At 39.4% G+C, this 20,505-nt stretch overlaps 1 long non-coding RNA gene across 3 annotated transcripts in view; it reads right to left on the bottom strand.

Moving 5' to 3' along the window:
• Positions 1 to 5,552: 5,552 nt before the first annotated feature.
• The window catches only part of LOC128311879 (uncharacterized), a 46,050-nt gene continuing 31,097 nt past the window's right edge, over positions 5,553 to 20,505 (bottom strand). For all 3 annotated transcript variants that reach the window (XR_008290527.1, XR_008290529.1, XR_008290528.1), the window contains 3 exons: positions 18,651 to 18,750; positions 13,895 to 13,988; positions 5,553 to 6,062 (listed from right to left, as the gene is read on the bottom strand). This is a non-coding gene — a long non-coding RNA (uncharacterized LOC128311879). The remainder of the gene's footprint in view (positions 6,063 to 13,894; positions 13,989 to 18,650; positions 18,751 to 20,505) is intronic.

Below are 20,505 nucleotides of genomic sequence, written 5' to 3'. Positions count from 1 at the left end.
GTCTAGGTTTTTTCATTCATAAAGTAGAAGTTGAACTCAATCCAGAATTGTACCTAAAATTTTTTTCCCTCCAGTGATAATTTCAGTCAAATGGTAGTGGCCTTCCAGAGAACTTTGTTGAAAATTGTGAAGTTCAGGTGGAAAAAAAAAAAAAAAAAGACACTCAGCTGGAAAGAAAATGGTGACTGTTTGGACCATTTAGCACAGAAGTGAGAAGTTCCTATTTGCTACAAGTGAACTGAAGAGGTCTTTGAATTCCTTTTAGCTCAAACACTCCACATGTCATGATCCATGTAAAATTATGTATAAAGTCAGTTCAATTTTGCTCAGACACTTGTCAAGGATCTACTGCATGCTATGTACTGTGTACTGCAAGATAAAAAGAAGAATAAATAATGCATGGTCCTTGTCTGTAAGGGATTCTGGGTGATAAGTAGAGGTAGGTAATAAGTATTATCTTCATTAAGCAAATAAGAACTGAGAGTCCACCAATGAGTGGAGGAATTGGGTCTCAGACTAATATGATTCTAAGTGCTTTACACTTTTTCACTATACCTCTCTATCCTTCATTTAAAAGAGAAAAGGAAAGGAGATACTGAACTAAAAGCTTGAGTATTTCCCATGCCTGGTACATCATAGCAGAGGTCTGAGATAGAATGGACAGTGTTAGCAACCTGGGGGAAGAAGTAGAAAAGGCAACAGAAAAATCCAGAAAACAAATTTCATCTGGTGCATGAGGGTTGGTCTTGGCTGCTGCACAGGAAGACTTCATCGGGTCATATTTGCTGTAAGCATGTTTCCTCATGTCATATGTGCCTGGATTCTAAGATTTTCTGTCCCCTTAATAGTGATGGGGTTGGGGAGACACAATTACCTTTCTGGGAGGAAACAGTGCAGGATAACTACTCAAATCAAATCCCACTGATAACATATCAGGCCACAGCCTTGTGCCATGACGGTGTCCACTAAACACCACCTGAGAACATGGCCCTGTGTACTTAAGAGGTTTTGAGGAGAACTTTTATATCCATTTGGTTTGAAAATGCCACTATTTTCCAAGTACTAAATTTTTCTAAGTAGTGAGATTTTTCTAAGTGATGGCAGATGGCTGTTTTCTAGGCCATGTGGATGCATCTTGATGGAGGGGGAAAGGCGGGGCCATAAATCCAGAGTGTGTTCTCTCTGAGACTTATCCACATGTTCAGATTCTTAATAGTGACCAGGCCCTGAGAAATTTGTTCATGTTGCTACACTCACATAAGACAGGCAGCCATGAAGAAAAGGAAGTTGCTGATTTATAATGAATTTTCACATGGTAGGCAATGCACACAGCACTAGCATCAAATGCTCCAGTAAAGTTAGCTAGTAAGGGTACCCCCTTCACAGTACTGAAAGACCTGAGAAACCAGCCAATATTCCGAAAGTCACTAAGGGAGAACCCGAAGTTATAAAACAGAAGATTCAATGAACTGAGCATAATATTTATTTTTGGCTGCAGTAACCTTAAAGCTAGACGGGAGCTAGACGGGACCAATGTCATGTTAGCCAACTCTTTCATTTCACAAAAGGGGAAACCAAGGCCCAGAAATGGGAACTAACTTGCCCAAGCCCACATCATTTATTCACTTTTCTTTTCATCCTACAAACATGTACAGAGTGCCAACCAAAAGTAGAGTTTCATTTTAAGCACAGTGGAGCCTTTCATAAGCTTAAAAGTCTAGTTTAGGAGGTGGATATGAATAGAACCAGTCTCATACAGTGTGATTAGTGCTCTTAGACAGGGGCTGGCAAAGATTTTCTGTTAAAGGCTAAACAGTAAATATTTTTAAGCTGTGCAGGCCAAATAATCTCTGTTGCAACTACCAAACCCCATTGTTGCAGCACAAAAGCAACTATAAACAAGATGTAAATGATAAAAGTGTCTGCGTTCCAGTAAAATTTTATTGCCACTGAAATTTAAATTTAATATTAGATTCACATGGCGTGAAATATTACTCTTCTCTTGATTTTTTTCAACCATTTAAAGATGTAAAAATTATTCTTAACTCATGAGCCTACAAAAATGGCAGCAGGCTGGAGTTAGCCTGTGAGCCATGGTTTGCTGACCCTTATCTTAGATGAACAGAAGTTCCAAATGATTTTTGTATGATCTAGTTGGTGATCAGATTCTTTCTACATGACTAAAACGGGGGAAAAAGAGTAGATACTTGTCAGTGCCACTTGAAAAGGCAGGGTCATAGAGGTGGGTGCTAGTCACAAAGAACAGTAAAAGGATGAGAAGAGTTCATCCCCATCCTGCCTCTGTTCCCAATTAAAGTCTGAATGCCTTCATAATCTTTTTTTTTTTCCTTGCCATTTGCAACTACATGGATGGAACTGCAGGGTATTATGCTAAGTGAAATTAGTCAGAGAAAGACAAAAATCATATGAATGCCTTCATAATCTTGAGACAACTTTAATTCATTCACCTTTCACATTACAGAGACTCTTAGTTTTGGGTGGTTTAAAGATGTAGATACCTCTGCAGAAGAGCTGGCCTTTTCTAGGGTTTCCACATAACCATGTTTAGAGGGCATCAAATGGCTATATGAAACTCAGTCCTTGCAGGGGTCAGGTGATGTTTCAACAGCATTAGGGTGCCCTGCGTGTAGCCTTGTGGGAAGATTGACAACCTGCCCCTAACAGATGTAAGCACACGGGCAGCATCTTCTCAATCTTTGAATGCCTTGCCCTTCAGAGCAGAGTTTGGCATTTCAGAATTACTAGGTTTTCTCATGGCAGTTTCCCTGATGAAAAGGGAAAGTGCGCTTTCCCTTTTTGGGAGAATTTTCGGGGTCTCAGTTTCCTTGCCTGTAAAAAAAAATCATAATAATATCACCTACATCAAAGGTTTTTATGAGATCACGTATGTGATAACACCCTGTAAACGGACTAACACTACATGAACCACCACTTGCTTCCATCCCTACCATCTCCATACTCAGTAAGTCCACTTTATTTTTGGGGCCTCACTTTCTTTATCTCAAAAACCAGAAGGGTGAATTCAATGCTTCTGAGTTTCCTTCCAATTCTACCACTCTGGCCCTGTGCCTTATTAGGAAAGGAGTTTTTCATTATTAGGTGAGCGGTCTTACATTTATGATTGAGGGTAAAGGGCAGGAACAAAGAAGTCAGATATGGTAAAACAACAAAAAAGAGAAAATTAGAAGGGAGCGTTGGCCCCATACAGGGAGTAATACTAAGTGTCCTCCTCATTTGGTGGCCAGGATAGAATGTCTGTTTCCTTAAAAAGCAAAAGGTCATGTTCACTGGCATAGTCTTGCTTTGCTCTACATGTGGAATGCTGAGTTTGGGAATCTCATCAATCTTTCTTTTCCTTACTTATCAGAGTCAATCAATACTTGGAAATGTTAATGAGATTGTCTATCCAGCAATTTTTTAACAAGGGGCTCACTGCCCAATTAATTTAATATGGAATATACACATTGCTATGTCATGCTTTTTTTTTTTTTTTTCCTGCTGGGAGTGATGGCTTCCACAAAGCAGACTATGTCCCATAACACCAGGGTCCTGCACAGATTTTTCCCTTCTTTGTCTCATTTTCCACTTTCACAAAGGAGTATGTAAGTCCATTGACCAGTAGATGAAAGGGTGTCTTTCCCTCTGAGGAAAGTGACCTTGTTTTTAATAAGCCAGTGTGGGATGGGAGTGGGCATAGGGCTGGGCTGGCAAATGAGGGGCAGGTGAGGCAAGTGGGGAGATTAGAGAAACCTGTTTCTCTCCTTCCTCCACACTCCCGGCTTGAGGTGTTTAAGGAGGGGCAATGAAGATCCAAACCCATGACCTATCCTGTGGCTCTAAAGGTTGTCTTCTACATAGGCAGATGGATTTTGGTAGAGCTTTCTGCTCTACTAGACATCTGTGGTGTCCATGAAATGATTCTAGGCCTCTAACAACAGGCAAATTAGAAGCCCTATGAATTCTTTTGTGACCTATATATCATAGGCCCACAGAGATAAAATAACTTACAAAAGAATATATGGTAGATCAGAGTTTCCCACAACTATATAAGAACCTAAGAAACACTTTTCAAGATATTTGGATATTCAACACATGTTATCAAAAACCAGAAATATCCCAACTAAGTATCTTTTGCTAACCTTAATTATCTCTGAATTAACAATTTATCATCCTATGCATATACCCCAAGATTCCCCATCCCTGTGCTTTTATTCAAACTATTTTCTCTACTTTAAAGATCATTCCCTTAGCAATGAGCACAACTGGTCCAAATCCTATGTGGTTCAAGTCCCATTTCAAGTACTCATTTCTTTATAAAGACTTCTCTTTTTCATTTGGTTCTTGTTATAGTTATTTTTTTATGACTTTATGTTTTGCCCCTCCCCCCATTAGGGTATCCATTCCTTAAGGCCTCAAAGGCCTTCATATTTCCTCATGTTAAAGATGATTCCTGGTTCAGGTCTGTTAACAAAGAAGTCATTACAAGAAAAAAAATCTGTTGATCATTTGTTTAACCAGAACACAATATCCAATATCTACACATCTACAAATGGAATGCTTACACTATTTAGAAGTCTGACCACGATAAAATTGTTAACAAAGAATTCAATTCAAAATAAACAACAAACTTCTAGAAGATTTCCTGAGTTCAACACATTCCAAGTAAGTTTTGCACCTTCTGCATATTTATCCAAACAGCTGAATAATAAGCCTGAGGCATGGCAAGGTCTTCAGTCATCAAGAAAGATCCAATTATATTCAGAGTGTTCCAAAGGAGGAGCACAGACTAATATTTTGAAAAGGCTTTCAACAAGACTGATTGAACTAAAATGTTTTCCTGAATAAATATTACTTATAGAAAAAATGCATGCCCCATCTCCATCCTGGTTTATGAACTCTTTGCCATAATTCCTTATCTCCCCAAATCATTAAGAAGGAGGGAGATGTGAAATGTGCTACAGACTGAATGTTTGTATCTTCCTCAAATTGATATACTGAAATCCTAATCCCCAATGTGATAGTATTAGGAAGCAGGGCATAATTTGGGAAATGATTAGGTAATGAGGGCAGAGCCCTCATGAATGGGATTAGTGCCCTTATAAGAAAAGGCCAAGAACCAGTTAGCCATTTTACTGCCATCTGAAAACCAGGAAGTTGGTTCTCACCACACACCAGATCTGCCAGAGCCTTGGTTTTGAACTTCTCAACCTCCAAAACTATGAGAAATGAATTTCTGTTAGCAGCCTGATTGGACTAAGAATGTTTTGTACCTGCTATGACCGTGATGCTTTATAGACACAATCTCAATCTAATCAGCAACCCTATAAGGCAGGTATTACACACAGTTTTCTTACAATGACAAAACGAGGCTGAGAAGGGGTTAAGTATCTCCTCCAAGGTCACAAGAGCTAAAAGTAGACCTACATCCAAACCTAGGTCCAATTGGTTTCAAAGTTTATGCTTATGCACTGTACAATGCTGCCTTCTGGTAGTATTTTCATAGCAATACAAATAGATAAGAAAAATTAGTTCACATAAAAAATTTTTTTTAATGGAAACTCAGTGTGGTGTCATAAAACAAAACATTGGGCCAGGTGATAGAACACTGTATGACTTCAGCCAAGACACTCCATCTCAAAATCATAAAAGCAGACTGTAAATGCCTCAAAACGCATCTTGAAAATCACTTACCGCTTCTCAGTCTTCTCCCTTTGCAGAAGAGGAATTTGAGGCCTAGTCACAAACTTGCCTACAGTCACACAAGAGTACAATTTAGGTTTATCAAAGCAATCTAGGAGTCCTTCCACACTGTGTTTTGTCTCTCCTCCCTAGGTCTTGGTTTCCTCATTTTTAAAGCAAACCTCCAAGACTGTGTTCTCTTAGTTTAGGGTGTTATAGACTGACTGGGTGGCTTAAACAACAAACATTTATTTCTCACTGTCCTGGAGACTAGAAGTCCAAGATCCAGGCCTGATCTAGTGTCCGGTGAGGGAACTCTTCCTGTTTGCAAATGACTGTTTTCTTCTTGTATCCTCACACAGCTGAAAGAGAGAGAGAGAGAGATCATCTCTCTTTTTACTTTGCTTCTTGTTTTTTTTTCTTTTTTTAATTTGAATATAGTTGACACATAATGTTACATTAGTTTCAGGTATACAACATAGTGATTTAACAAGTTTATACATTATGCTATGCTCACTGCAAGTGTAGCTACCATCTGTCACCATACAAAGGAATTATAATACCATTGACTACATTCCCTATGCTGTACCTTTTATTGCCATGAGTTGCTCATTCCATAACTGGAAGCCTGTATCTCCCACTCCTTTTCATCCATTTTGTTCATTCCCCCACCCTGCTCCCCTCTGATGACCATCAGTTTGTTCTTGTGTTTCTTCTTGTAAGGGTACTAATCTCATTCACAGGGGCTCCATGCTCAAGACTTAATTGACTCCCAGTTACTGCCCCACCTCACAAAGATCAAGGATTTCACATATGAATTTTACAGGGACACAAACATTCAGTCCATAACATGTGGGTCTACTTAGACTGTGCTATACAAATGTAGAGGATTTTATTATGATTTCATAGTGCATACCTATAAAGCAAGAAGTCTCAAAGGTACTATCAAAGACCAGACAGCCTCTGGCCTATGGGTGGGTGGGGCAGAGAAAGAAGAGAGAGAAGAGGAGGGAAAAAGGGGTCCTAGAGAGAAACCTGTCCTTAGGGCTGCCTTAGATCCCAATAATATGCATGAGTGAGTTTCTGTTGTTTATAACAAAAACAACAAAAAAAAAACACAACTAACTAGAAAATAGAGAAAAATCTTTATCTAAATTAACTCTTTCCAGAGCATCAAAAGATACTCTGGTATAGTGTATACAGGTAGAAACACCAAATGCTAGCATTCTGAAAAAAGTTACATAACTCACCAAAAAAAGAGCATTTAATCCTGGGCCTCTCCTCAGACCTTCAATCTCACTCTTCCACGAAAATAACTATTATTAATGTAACAAGGCAAAAATGGCCAGTATGTGAGGTTTGGCTCAGTAAAGCAATGATGCAACAGCCTTCCTTCCTCCTTACTGCATTTGGCTCATGTGTGTTTCCCGCAGGTACATTTTTTGGCCTAGATCATCAGGGGAGTGTTTTGCTTAGCAACTGATAGGCTTTCATTGAAATACCTCTCCACTTAGAGGGAAAAGACTTGCCTATGTCACCTTAGAAGTTAATATATTAGCAGCTAGAAGGGTATGAACAATGTTTCCCAAAATATTTTCCATGGAACCCTATCCCTGTGAGATGCCATGTGACAAAAGTTTCCAAGATCAAGTAAGTTTGAGAAATGCTGACTTCTGTTATCACTTCTTAAAGAGTCATTAATGTACGTGAACGTGTTAAAAGTCTTCTTTGCGGCTCTTCCTCTATACCAGATTTCTCAATTCAAAGTGCCTCAGGGCTTGGCTTTGGGCCTTAGAATCCCTACATTCTCCCTAGGTGATCTCTCCAGTTCCATGACTTTAAATACCATCTCTATGCCAGTGATTTCCCAATTTATATCACAAACCTTTCTCCTAAGCTCCAGACTCATAGATATGTAAGAGATGTCTACTTGATAGCGCTTCTTATATGTGCAATTGGTATCTTGAACTTAATGTGGATAAAACAATCTCTTGATTTCCTTCACCCCTGTAAGCCTTTGCTTCCCTAGTCTCTCCCTGCTCTGTCAATAATACCACCATGTAGTTAACTGCCCAAGCCCCAAAACTAGAAGTCATCACTGTCTTCTCTCTGGTCTCCAATTTCCCACATTAACCCATCAGGAAGTGCTGTTGTCTCCACTCCTGAAAAACATGCTGAAGCCATCCACATCTATCTGCTCTGCCAACCCCATCATCGTCTCCCAGGTGAACTACTGTGAGAGGCTCCTAATTGGTCTCCACTTGTAATCTTGGCCTTTAAATTCCATTCGCTATGCAACAGCCAAAGAGATTTCTTTTTCAAATTGTATTATGACAGTGTGCTAAGGCTTAAGACCCTTCATCTTGCTTTCCATAGCACCAATGATCAAATCTTCCTTCTTACCATGGCCTGTAAGAGCATACCTTCTCACATGCATACAGTTTCCCATACAGTTTCTCAGTTCCAGCCACAGAGGCTCTTTTTCTTCCTCCAATATGCCGAACTTTCTCTTGCCTTGAGTCTTGTGGACTCATTGTTCCCTCTGCCTGCTGGGTTTCCCCACTTCCAGCTCTTCCCTATAATATCACCCCCTAATGTCTTCAGAGTCCTTACCATTATTTGAAAATCTTATTTGCTTGCCTGTTCATTCACTTTTCTTGGTGAACCCTACCTAGAAGGTGAATTCTATGAAGGCAGGGCCAGGATTTTATACGTTCTGCTCATTCTTCATTAGTATTTTCTCAGTGCCTGGATCAGTGCCTGGCACATAATAGGTGCTCATGAAGAACTGGCTGACTGTGACATGTAGAAAAATGAACCTGGACCACTTTTATACACCAAACACAAAAATAACCTCAAAATGGATGAAAGACCTCAATGTAAGACAGGAAGCCATCAAAATCCTTGAGGAGAAAGCAGGCAAAAACCTCTTTGACCTTGGCCGCAGCAACTTCTTACTCAACATGTCTCCAGAGGCAAGAGAAACAAAAACAAAAATGAATACTGGGACCTCATCAAAATAAAAAGCTTCTGCACAGAAAAAAAAAACCCAAAAAACAAATACAAAAACAAAAACGAAAACAAAAAACAATCCACAAAACTAAAAGGCAACCGACAGAATGGGAGAAGATATTTGCAAACGACATATCAGATAAAGGGTTAGTATCCAAAATCTATAAAGAAGTTATCAAACTCAACACCCAAAAAACAAATAAACTAGTGAAGAAATGGGCACAAGACATGAATAGACACTTCTCCAAAGAAGATATCCACTCTGGATATCTGGATATCCAGCCACTCTGGAAAACAGTATGGAGGTTCCTCAAAAAATTAAAAATAGAACTACCCTATGACCCAGCAATTGCACTACTAGGTATTTATCCAATGGATACAGGTATTCTATTTCGAAGGGGCACATGCACCCCCATGTTCATAGCAGCACTATCAACAATAGCCAAAGTATGGAAAGAGCCCAAATGTCCATTGATGGATGAATGGATAAAAAAGATGTGGTACATCTATACAATGGAGTATTACTCAGCAATCAAAAAGAATGAAATCTTGCCATTTGCAACTACGTGGATGGAACTAGAGAGTATTATGCTAAGTGAAATTAGTCAGTCAGAGAAAGACAAATATCATGTGACTTCACTTATATGAGGACTTTAAGATATAAAACAGATGAACATAAGGGAAGGGAAGCAAAAATAATATAAAAACAGGGAGGGGGGCAAAATCATAAAAGACTTAAATATGGAGAACAAACAGAGGATACTAGAGGAATTGTGGGAGGCAGGGTGGGCTAAATGGGTAAGGGGCATTAAGGAATCTACTCCTGAAATCATTGTTGCACTATATGCTAACTAACTTGAATGTAAATTTAAAACATAAAAAAAGACACACACACACACACAAAGAATTGGCTGACTGCATGAAATGATTTGAGAAATTATGTATTGGAGAAAACTGAAACTTAGTTTAACCCAACATTCTTCAAATTTATTTGAGCTCAGAATGCTATCTGCTATTGTCAAGAATATTCATTATTCCAGGAACTATTTCCTAGAATGTACTTTTTTTAAAATGCTGATTTAATATCAATATTGAGAAGAGTTAATGTTTGAGACCCTGTGAATCTTCAACATTAAAACTTGAAAATCTCTTGTAAGCAGGCATTTTGGCAGGTCTTTGGGAGTCCAGGATATTTTATTAGGAGAATGATAGTTTAAAATTTTTTTATACATTTATTTATTTTTGAGAGACAGAGAGAGATAGAGCACAAGTGGGGGAGGGGCAGAGAGAGAAGGAGACACAGAATCCGAAGCAGGCTCCAGGCTCTGAGCTGTCAGCACTGAGCCCGATGCGGGGCTCGAACCCACAAACTGTGAGATCATGACCTGAGCTGAAGTCGGACGCTCAACTGACTGAGCCACCCAGGCGCCCCAGGAGGATGATAGTTTTTAAGTTACTGGGTATTTTTTTCTTTGAGATACGGGTTAAGAAAACCAAGCAAGCAGCTCAAGATTATAGGGTTCAGGGATAGATGAAGTGTTGAAGGTAGGAGAGAAGGAGTCCAGACAGGATACAGCAAAATAAGGGATGTGGTTGACTAAGGGGTAAATGAGATTGAGGCCCAGTAAAACTTTCCTACTTCTAATAGAATTTTTAGAAACAGAAACCTGCAGTTGGAAACTTGGCTATTTTTATATGGTGTATGTTTTATGTAATTATTTGTTTTCTGCTTCCCTCATGTTTAGTAAAGCTGTTCTTGAAAATACCAGCCTGTCTTAGTTATGCCAAGGGAAAACATTTTTGTCCACATTGAAAATTTTAAAGGGGAACCACACAGCTTTGGGTGAGGCATGACCAGGTGATGTGGTGACATAGCGAATCTGGAAAACAGAAACCCAAAGTAAAGATGAAAGTCAAGCACAGAGTCAGGGGAAGTAGTGTGGCCCTTTCTAACCTAGAAACACTCTTTGAAGAGTCTGATTTGGTTGAGCTCTCATTTGTTTAAACTTTGGAGGATATGTGCTGAGTCCTAATTAAACAAGGCTAATTTTTTTACAAAGCCACACACATGCAATATTAAGCTATAGAAGAAATTGTATAGTTGCATAAAAAGCCTTAGATGGAATTAGATGAGGAGAACTTGAGAAGTCCTCAGTGATTTGAGATGTATACAAAGAATATATGAGAAGTTCTGTGCATATAGCAGAGTGCTCTGAGTTTGGACTTCAGTATTTCTCAGTCTCACTAAGATAGAGAGCTGGATTTTGTCTTTGGGGCAGGCTCTTGGAGAGTTCAATGGGGGAACATTTTTTAGTCATAAAGATGAATGAAACCCAGGGGAATAACCTATATATAAAGGCTTAAGATTGGAGGAGTTGGGTACTGTGCTGAGTAAGATAAATGGCTGGCTCTATAGCAGAGAGATTGCAATCCTGAAGGGATACTTACAGTATTTGTGGTTGTTCTTTATTAGGTAGGACCTGATCTTAGGGACTGTATTAGTTAGGGTTCTCCAGAGAAACAGAACAAATAATGTTCATGTTGGGGGGGGGGTAGGGGGAGGAGGGATGTACATTCTGTAGAGCCAGTGTCCCAGTTTGAGTCTTACACTGGAAGCTGCTGTAGAACTAGGAAGAGCTGATGTCCCAGTTTGCAGGTTGTCAGGTAGGAGAATTCTTTCTTATTTGCGGAAGGGTTAGCCTTGTGTTCTAGTCAGGCTCTCAATGATTGGGTGAGGCCCACTCACATTATGGGGAGCAATACGCTTTATCTACTGATTTAAATGTTTATATCATCCAAAAATACCCCCACAGAAACACTCAGAATGTTTAATCAAATATATGAGTACCCTGCGGCCCAGTCAAGTTGACACATAAAATTAACCATCACAGGGAGTAAGAGTGCACAATCAGATTTCCATCCAGTATGGTGAACTGGCCACAGAAATATGGTAGCAGTTTGGACAGAAGGATAGAGAGAATCAGACTCTGTACCAGGCATAGTCAATAGCTTCTATGACAATGACACTTAAGATGTAGCTTAAGTTTTTATTTTCTACGCTGTATTTCCCATGTGTTATCTTTAAACCTTAGTGTTATGGGATGAATTGTGTCCTAAAACAGATATGTAGGAGTCCTAACGTCTAGTACCTCAGTGTGTCACCTTATTTGGAGATAGGATCTTTATAGAGGCAACCAAGTTACAATGGTAACATCGTTACATCGTTAGGGTGAGCCCAAATCCAACATGATTGGTGTCCTTATAAGAGGGGCAATTTGGACACAGAGACATGCATAAAGAGAAGACAATGCTAAGAGACACAGGAAGAACACAGCCATCTATAAGTCAAGGATCTGCAACAGATCCTCCTCTCACTGCTCTCAGAAGGAATAACCCTGTCAACACCTTGATTTCAGAGTTTTAGTTTCCAGAACTTTGAGACAATAAACTCTTGGTGGTTAAGCCACTCAGGTTGTGGTCCTTTGTTATGCCAGCCCTAGGAAACCAACACACTTAAAAAAGTCTACTGCAGATAATATCTTGTGTTAACAATACTTGGAAGAATGGAGACAGGAGTTGATATACATGTAAAGAATAAAGCTCCAGGGATGGGGCAGCAGCATGGAGAAGTTATGAGATGGCACAGGCAATTAGGGAAGAAGCCTGGAGTGGTGAGCAGTGAGCAGAGTCTCAAATGAGGTGTTTAGGATGATATACTTTGCATATGAAATAATATAGTAAGTAAGGGTAGCTATCGTTATAACTGTTCACAGTAGCATCACCAAAAAAATCTACTGACTATCTACTGGAAAAACTACTAATATGACTAGTTCATACTGATCATTCCTGTGTTTGATCAGCTGAGAAGCTTTAATGGAGTTTATATTAACTTTAAAATGTTAAAAGTTAAAAGGTTTGAATTAGCATTGACAGTGTTGAAAAGTAAAGGGTATATATTAACTGTGACAACGTTAAAAATTAAAGGGATAATCTTTGATGACATCTGCAACGACTGAGGCACAGACATCTTGAGAGACGACATATGGGAGCTGCAGTGACGACAGCATCATGCACTGCAAATGTGTCTCCTTGTCTGAACTACCAGACAACCATTCGGCACATTGTTTCCTGCAGTATACCTTCCACTGAAATGTTGCCTTGATATAGATCAGGAGCACCATAAGTCAAATTAGTGGAAAAAGGAAGGATGAATGAAGGAAGTTAGGGAAGGCAGGAAGGCAGGAAGGCAGGAAGGCAGGAAGGGAGGAAGGGAGGAAGGAAGAGAGGAGGTGAGAAATATAGGACTTTTTCCTACCCCACAGCCTAGTTCCTACCCATTTGAAACAATCAGATTTGGTTTCAGATAATCCTAGGTATTTGTCTAAAGCATATCTTTGAGATATTTGACAAACGTTGTGATTAAGTTTTAATGTGGGATAAAAAATGTAATTTAATAGTAATCTGCAAAAACTAATGCTTCTTCAGTGTACTCATTTCATGGTTTACTTCTAAAATCTTTGAAGCAGCATCTAATTTCAGAAAATAATGAAGATTCTTTGTTGATCTAGAACTAGGTAGAAGGGAAAGAAATCCAATGACAGTATCTTGACATTTTTAATACAGAGTAATACTAATATTCTAACAGCTATTCCTTTATTCTAAGGATTTCCATTTTAAAGGTTTGCTGTTATTAATTTTCCTTGGCTAGATCCTTATTAATTACAATTTTTTAGGACCACATGCATTACTTGAATTCTATTAAATACCTTATGATTTCCCACATATCTTAGTTTGGAATCTGTCTCTTTTAATAGACAGAAATTACCTTCTCCCAGAAGAGTGATACAGTAACAATGTCCAAACAGTCTAAATGAATGTCATTGTCCTTCTTCCTTATTGATGAATAACTGCTAATGCTTTTAGTCCCAAGTATAGCTAAGAAAGAAATTGATAATGCATAACTGAGTATAGCTTTCCTGGGGCATGGAAGGAAGGGGCAGTGGTGTGGATTGAGTGTCCTTTTACTTTAAAGATTTGTTAATATATGTGCAGGAAAAACAGTTGATATATTTTCTTAAGGAAATGTTTGAAAGATTTTTCCTGGCCTCGGATGGCCCATACATAGGATATACTGTCTTTTTGTCTCTAAATATTCTGCAAAAGCATCCGATATCCACTTTACCTGTGAAGTCATGGGGCAGAAGGTCTAAACCAGTTCTGATATAATGTTTCTTCCAGGAAAATCCCAGGACTTTTGGAGGTGCTTGTTTCTGGTTCTATTTCAAAATATGAAGTATTGGGTAGACTTTATACAAGTGGACATGATTACGCAGCCCTGTTCCACATCATTAGTGAGAGTAAATGCCTCCGCCAAAATTCTGCCAACACTGTTTCTAGCCAGACAGCCATTAGTAAACATTGTAGTCTTAAAATATTGGTCCACTTCTGTGGCTTGTCTGCATAATGGAAACTAGGTCCAGATTTTTGAAAGTATCAACATGAATAAGCATAGAAATGATACTCTCCAAGAGTTGTAGTTAGAAATCTGAGGCATCCAGAGTAGAATTTTGGTAAAGACCTGTTTAATTTCTTATTTTTTAATTTAAGATATTCTTTTCTTTTTTTATAAAATGTTTTAATGTTTATTTATTTTTGAGAGGGAGAGAGACAGGGGAGGGGCAGAAAGAGGGAGAACACAGAATCCAAAGCAGGCTCCAGGCTCTGAGCTGTCAGCACCGAGACCGGTATGGGGCTTGAACCCATGAACCACGACATCATGACCTGAGTCGAAGTCGGATGCTTAACTGACTGAGCCACCCTGGTGCCCCTATATTTAAAATATTCTTAATTGAAAATAGAAAATTATTTCTTGTTTTGTGATAATGCCAGTTAAGGAGGGAATTCCTTAGCTCTAACTTCGTCTTGCTCAATATTGCCACTTTACTCTCTTTATAGAGATCAGCATAATTTGAAATACCTTTCTTCATCCTAAGTAGTTGATCATTCCAAAGTAGGTATTCCTAACAAATTTAGAAGACTTAGTTGAAACGTACATTATAAATATAGTATTTAACACATTCTTTACAAAAATTTTTTAAAGTTTTTTTTTGAGAGAATGCAAGTGGGGGAGGGGCAGAGAGAGGGAGACAGAGGATCTGAAGCAGGTTCTGCACTGACAGCAGCAAGCCTGATGTGGGGCTTGAACTCATGAACCACGAGATCATGACCTGAGCAAAGTTGGACACTCAACCAACTGAGCCACCCAGCTGCCCCTAACACATTCTTAAAAATGACCATCCTTTCAGTTAGCATACACATCACGGTTTTAAAAACATGTCACCCTATGTTCTCTCTTTTGATCCTTGGTGACCCTGTGAGGTGGAAAGGGAATGCAATGTCTGCCTTGTACAAGTGAGAAAACAAGCTCAGAGAAATAAAGAACTCAGCCAAGATGACACACAGTCCTCAGGCTGCTTTCAAGGTTAGCCTGAAAGTCTGTGATAGCATTTTCCTAGTAGGAAAAACTGCCAGTTAGGTGGAAGGGTTACAAATTACAAACTCTGTAACCTGCATGCAAGTCCTTTGGTTTCATCTGGTTCTCAGTTCCCCATGATTGCTAGAACCCAGTAGTGATCACTTCCTTTATAACATGTGTATAATGAAAGGTGTTTAACCTTAAAAGATTTACTTACCACCTGCAAGTAGTAAGAAATCACAGTCTTATCAGAAAGCCAATGTGATAAGTTTTGAGGCTATTTCATAAATCTTAACATGGTTACAAAAATAAACTACATTGACTTCTCAAATGAGGAACAATAAATACACAGGGATGGTAAATTGCAAAGGTCACCTTAGAAGCAATGACATACTTGGTAGGCATTTGTAAATAATTAAGATCTTGAACTTTCTGAGTCTCCTTCCCTGGAAGAAACCTGTGAACCTCCACATGTTCTTTTTTACAATCATTACAACACCCCCACTGAGAGCTGCCTAGACAGGAATTATCATTCCCTATTACCTATGGAAAAGCCAAGGGTACAGAGATCAGTGGACTGATTAGGTCACATAGTGAATCATCAGGAGAGAATAACCCCAGGGCTTATTTCTTGATGATTTAAATGACTGCTTGAGATAATCAAAGGGAAATATTTGGAGAATGAGGACATTTACGACATGCTTATCAAATATGCAGGTGACAAGAACTCAGTGTTATTCCTCACTCTGCTTCTAACTAGTTATGAAATTTGGACAAGTTACTTAATCAGACCAGGCCTCAGTATCATACTAGAGAAAGGAAAACAGTTGCACTAGATTAGGAGTTTTCAACTTCATTCTTCTTAAAGGAAAGTCTTAATGATTTAAACATTCATTCAAAGTACATTGTAATGTTATAAAATTAACTGATAAAAACTGAGGTGCATACAATCCTACTTCCTGCTTGGTTTTTCCCACTTCCTACAGGATTCCTTGGATACAGTCTAAAAACCACAGTATTAGGCAATCTGAAAGCTACTTTCTGTTCTAAAATTCAATGTGGGGCGCCTGGGTGGCTCAGTCGGTTAAGTGTCTGACTTCAACTCAGGTCATGATCTCGCATTCGTGGGTTTGAGACCCACGTCTGGCTCTGTGTTGACAGCTCTGAGCCTGGAGCCTGCTTTGGATTCTATGTCTCCCTTTCTCTCTGCCTGTCCCCTCACCTCAAAAATAAATAAACATTAAAAAAATTTAAAAAGTAAATAAATTCAATGTTTTTATGATTGGAAGCAAATGGCTTTCTAATTTGCTACCTGCTCCCATCCTTTACATCATCTTGTGATATAGAAAAACCCCAGACTTGAAGTCAGAGGAGCTGGGTGTGGATCCCTGCTCTACCCACCAATTATCTATGTCACTTGAATCAAATTGCTTCACCTCTCTAAGCCTCTGTTTCCTCATCTATGAAGTAAAAATAGTAACCTTTTATAAGTAACAGTGTTTTGTAAATAGTAAAAGATTGAATAAATGTATAGTGCTGTTACTATTTTTTTTAGCTATTTTATTCTTTTTAATGTTTATTTATTTGCTTTTGAGTGACAGAGAGAGAGCGCGCGCGCACACACACACACACACACACACACACACACACACACACACACACGAGCACAAATGGGGGAGGGGCAGAGAAAGAAGAAGACACAGAATCTGAAGCAGGCTGCAGGCTCCAGGCTCTGAGCTGTCAGCACAGAGCCCAAGGCAGGGCTCAAAGCCACAAACTGCGGGATCATGACCTGAGCCTAGATTGGAACCTTCCCAACTGAGCCACCCAGGCGCCCCTAGTGTTGTTACTATTATCATCTGTGCACAATATCCTTCCATGGGGACATGGTTTTATCTTTAGAATGATGCAGAGTACCAACATGGGTTGAGCTGCTCTTTAGCAAGCTTGCCTGAGAGCAGGGGTGGTGTCTATCATATTTGGGCTTCATCTTCTCTGTGAGCCGAAAGCCAAGTCAATAAAGAGGGTGTGAGACATCAACATAGCAAATGATTCAACCAAGGAGGCACCATCCTTAAGTCTAAAGGGAAGAATTGTCCCCATAATCTGACCTTGATTAACAGTGATCTTGGCTATATTCTCCCTCTGCACAAAGCCATAACCCGTTAATAATTGCTGTCATTCAGTGAGTGCTTACTACGTGCTAAACACTGTTTTTGACACAAATTATCTCCCTTAATCTTCACAAGAACCCTCTGTAAAGATGTTATCCCTATTTTATAGTGAGAGATAACCTACAAAATAGGAGATTCCTATAGGATTCCTATAGGAATAATATCCTATTTTGTAGCTTAGAAAGGCTAATTTACTCAGGTTCATATAAATGGCAAGTGGCAGAGCCTGAACTGTGAATTCAAAACTCTGAACTGCTCACCTCTGCATCTCCCAGTTGGAAGAAAAGTTTTTTCTCACTCTGCACAGGGCCAAAAGCTTCTATTCCTCTTTATCTTTGCAGTGCCTAGTTAGTACCATCTCTTCATTTTTATTATTGTTTTCATTCCTCCATTCAAAAGTGCTCCATTCATCTTCATAAAACTCAAAGGTGAAAAGCACAGATTAGTCATTGATGTCTCCCCTTGTCTCCTGCTTGTCCTTTCTAGTATGTTTTCTGCCTGGGAGTTAGGGAATGGAGCCACATCCCTTTCTTTGGGGAGTTGATCCCATAACTAATTCATTTCTGTCAGGAAGATTTTCCTCTTAAGCTCATCCTCTTCAATTCTGCATTCTACCCAATTCTTGCTCTCTGTGGGTTGCACACTTCAGCTCTTCACATCACATTGTCTAAGCCTGCCCAGGTTCTCAGCAGTGATTTTGCCGAGCTGCCTCTTTCCATCACACTATGGCCAGAGTATCTTTCTTATTAGCACCTGGAAGATGCTTTCCCCAGTGGACGGTGGGAGAGGTGAGCTTCAAGGGATGTTGGGAAAGAAAGGGAGGAGGAAGAGGCGTGAGCATGAAACTTGAAACCTGCTTAGTCAGCAAACCTTGGATTCAGTTCAGCTTGGACATTTAGGTGCCCCCTCCGCTGGCAGCAGAGGCATTTACTGTCCAGCGAGGCATGATTCTGTTAGGATGCTGTGCCAGGCTCTAAACTTGGGCTAGGAGTCACAGAAATAAATGGAGTGCATCATCAGAAGAAGACTGAGAGGTACAGTGGACAGCATGTTAACTTTGGGATTTGAAAAATCTAGTTTAAGTTATTGCTCTACTTTTTACATAGCTATGGGGAAATAATACCCACCTAAATTGTTTCTATAAAGACTATAGACAATGACCTGGCACACAGTAGGCATTCAATCAATGAGAACTCTTATTTTTCAAAGCCCTAATTCTAAACAACTTGTCATAGCCACATCCTCATAACTTTGTGTCTTGTTTGGAGTGTGTAGGCAATTATCCTTACCTCTTATTCTTCCATTTTTATGTGCTGCAAATCAGTTTAGAGCATCCTCATATTCAGGTTTCAACTCCAGCATCAGCAATTCCACACAGTTCACCACTGCCTAGAAAGCAGAACTCAGGTATTAGCTATCAGATTCAAAACAACATAAAGTTTGCTTTTCAATTTTCACATTGATGTGAACCTTACCATTGACATGTGAAATAGATTTGGATACTAATCTATTTGCCATCTTTGTTAGGAGCTTTGCATGTATTTTGACAATTTCTCACTTGTATTAAGGAACCATTCCACGTGCGTGGGTATTGGCAGTAGTATCTTTTTTTAAATGTTTATTTATTTTTGAGGGGGAGGAGGGGCAGAGAGAGAGAGAGGGGGGTACAGAGGATCTGAAGCAGGTTCTGTGCTGACAGCAGAGATCCCGATGTGGGGCTCAAACTCACGAACCATGAGATCATGACCTGGACCCAAGTTGAACCCTTAACTGATTGAACTACCCAGGTGTCCCTTGGCAATAGTATCTTAATATGCAAACAGAATATTTCACTAAACACTCTTTTCAAATGAATGCACATGACTGTTCTCAGCCAAAGGAAACAACTTCTTAGGCAACTGAACTCTACTCATTTAACAAATATTTATTGAGAATCTGCAATGTATAAATGACCTTGTAGGTGCTGGGATACACTGGTTGACATGGCAGATGTGGGTCATTGAAATAATTCCTCTCTCACAGATCTTACATTCTAGTGAGAAACACACAATAAATAAGAAAACATAAATAAAGAAAATTAATGTGAGAAAATGATGACTGCAATGAAGAAAGCAAAACAAAGTGATATAATAGTGATTAAAGAGGCTATTTTGTTTATTTATACATTTTTACCTTAATTTACGAAGCAAAGTAATAGATGCACGTAGTGAAAAAAAAAAAAACAAATTATCTCCCCCCAAATCTAATGAATAGGGAGAAGAAAGGTGGGAAGGCTTTTCTGAGGAGCTAATAACTGAGCTGAGACATGAATTAGGAGGAGACAGCTAATAAGAAGGCCTGTGAAGAGCATATCAGGAAAAGGAATCCAAGTGCAAAGGAGCTTTGTCCATGGAACAGAGAAAATGACAATGTAGTTGGGGCAAATTGAACAAAGGGGTGAGAGATAGGAGATGAGATTGTAGATGTAGGCAGAGGCCAGACCATATAGGATTTTATGGGGTGTGGCAAGACCATTGATTATGTTCAAGTTACAGTGGGAGGCTATGGACAAAGTTGGATTAAGCCAGGAAGAGATATGGACTGATTTGTTAAAAAAAAAAAAAGTTTTTTTTAACATTTATTTATTTTTGAGAGAGGGAGAGAGAGACAGAGTGTGAGCGGATGAGGGGCAGAGAGGGAGACACAGAATCTGAAGCAGACTCTAGGCTCCAGGCTCTGAGCTGTCAGTACTGAGTCCAACGAGGGGCTCAAACTCACAAACCGGGAGATCATGATGTGAGACAAAGTTGGAAGCTTAACCGACTGAGCCACCCAGGCACCCCTGGACTGATTTGTTTTTCTAAAAGATGATTCCATCTTCTGGCTAGAGGACGGAGTATAGAGGGAACAGCAGTGAAAATGGGAGGCTTTTATAGTAGTTCAGATGAGTGATGACTGTGGCTTAGAGCAGGATAATAGTAGTAATGATGGGGAAATTCAAGATTTCCTTCAGAATAATTTGTTCAGAATTTCCAGAATTTGTTGATAAATTGGATTTGGGGAGTGAGGTAAAGCAGAAACTAGAATAAGTCCTAGGTTTGGACTTGAATTTTTGGGCATATGATGGTGCCATTTACTGAGATAGGAAAGATTGGAGGTTGAACG

The sequence above is a fragment of the Acinonyx jubatus genome, chromosome D1, assembly GCF_027475565.1.
Source record: "Acinonyx jubatus isolate Ajub_Pintada_27869175 chromosome D1, VMU_Ajub_asm_v1.0, whole genome shotgun sequence".
Lineage (NCBI taxonomy): Eukaryota > Metazoa > Chordata > Mammalia > Carnivora > Felidae > Acinonyx > Acinonyx jubatus.
The sequence above is the reverse complement of the archived record's forward strand: the minus strand, read 5'-3'. Positions and strand labels throughout refer to the sequence as shown.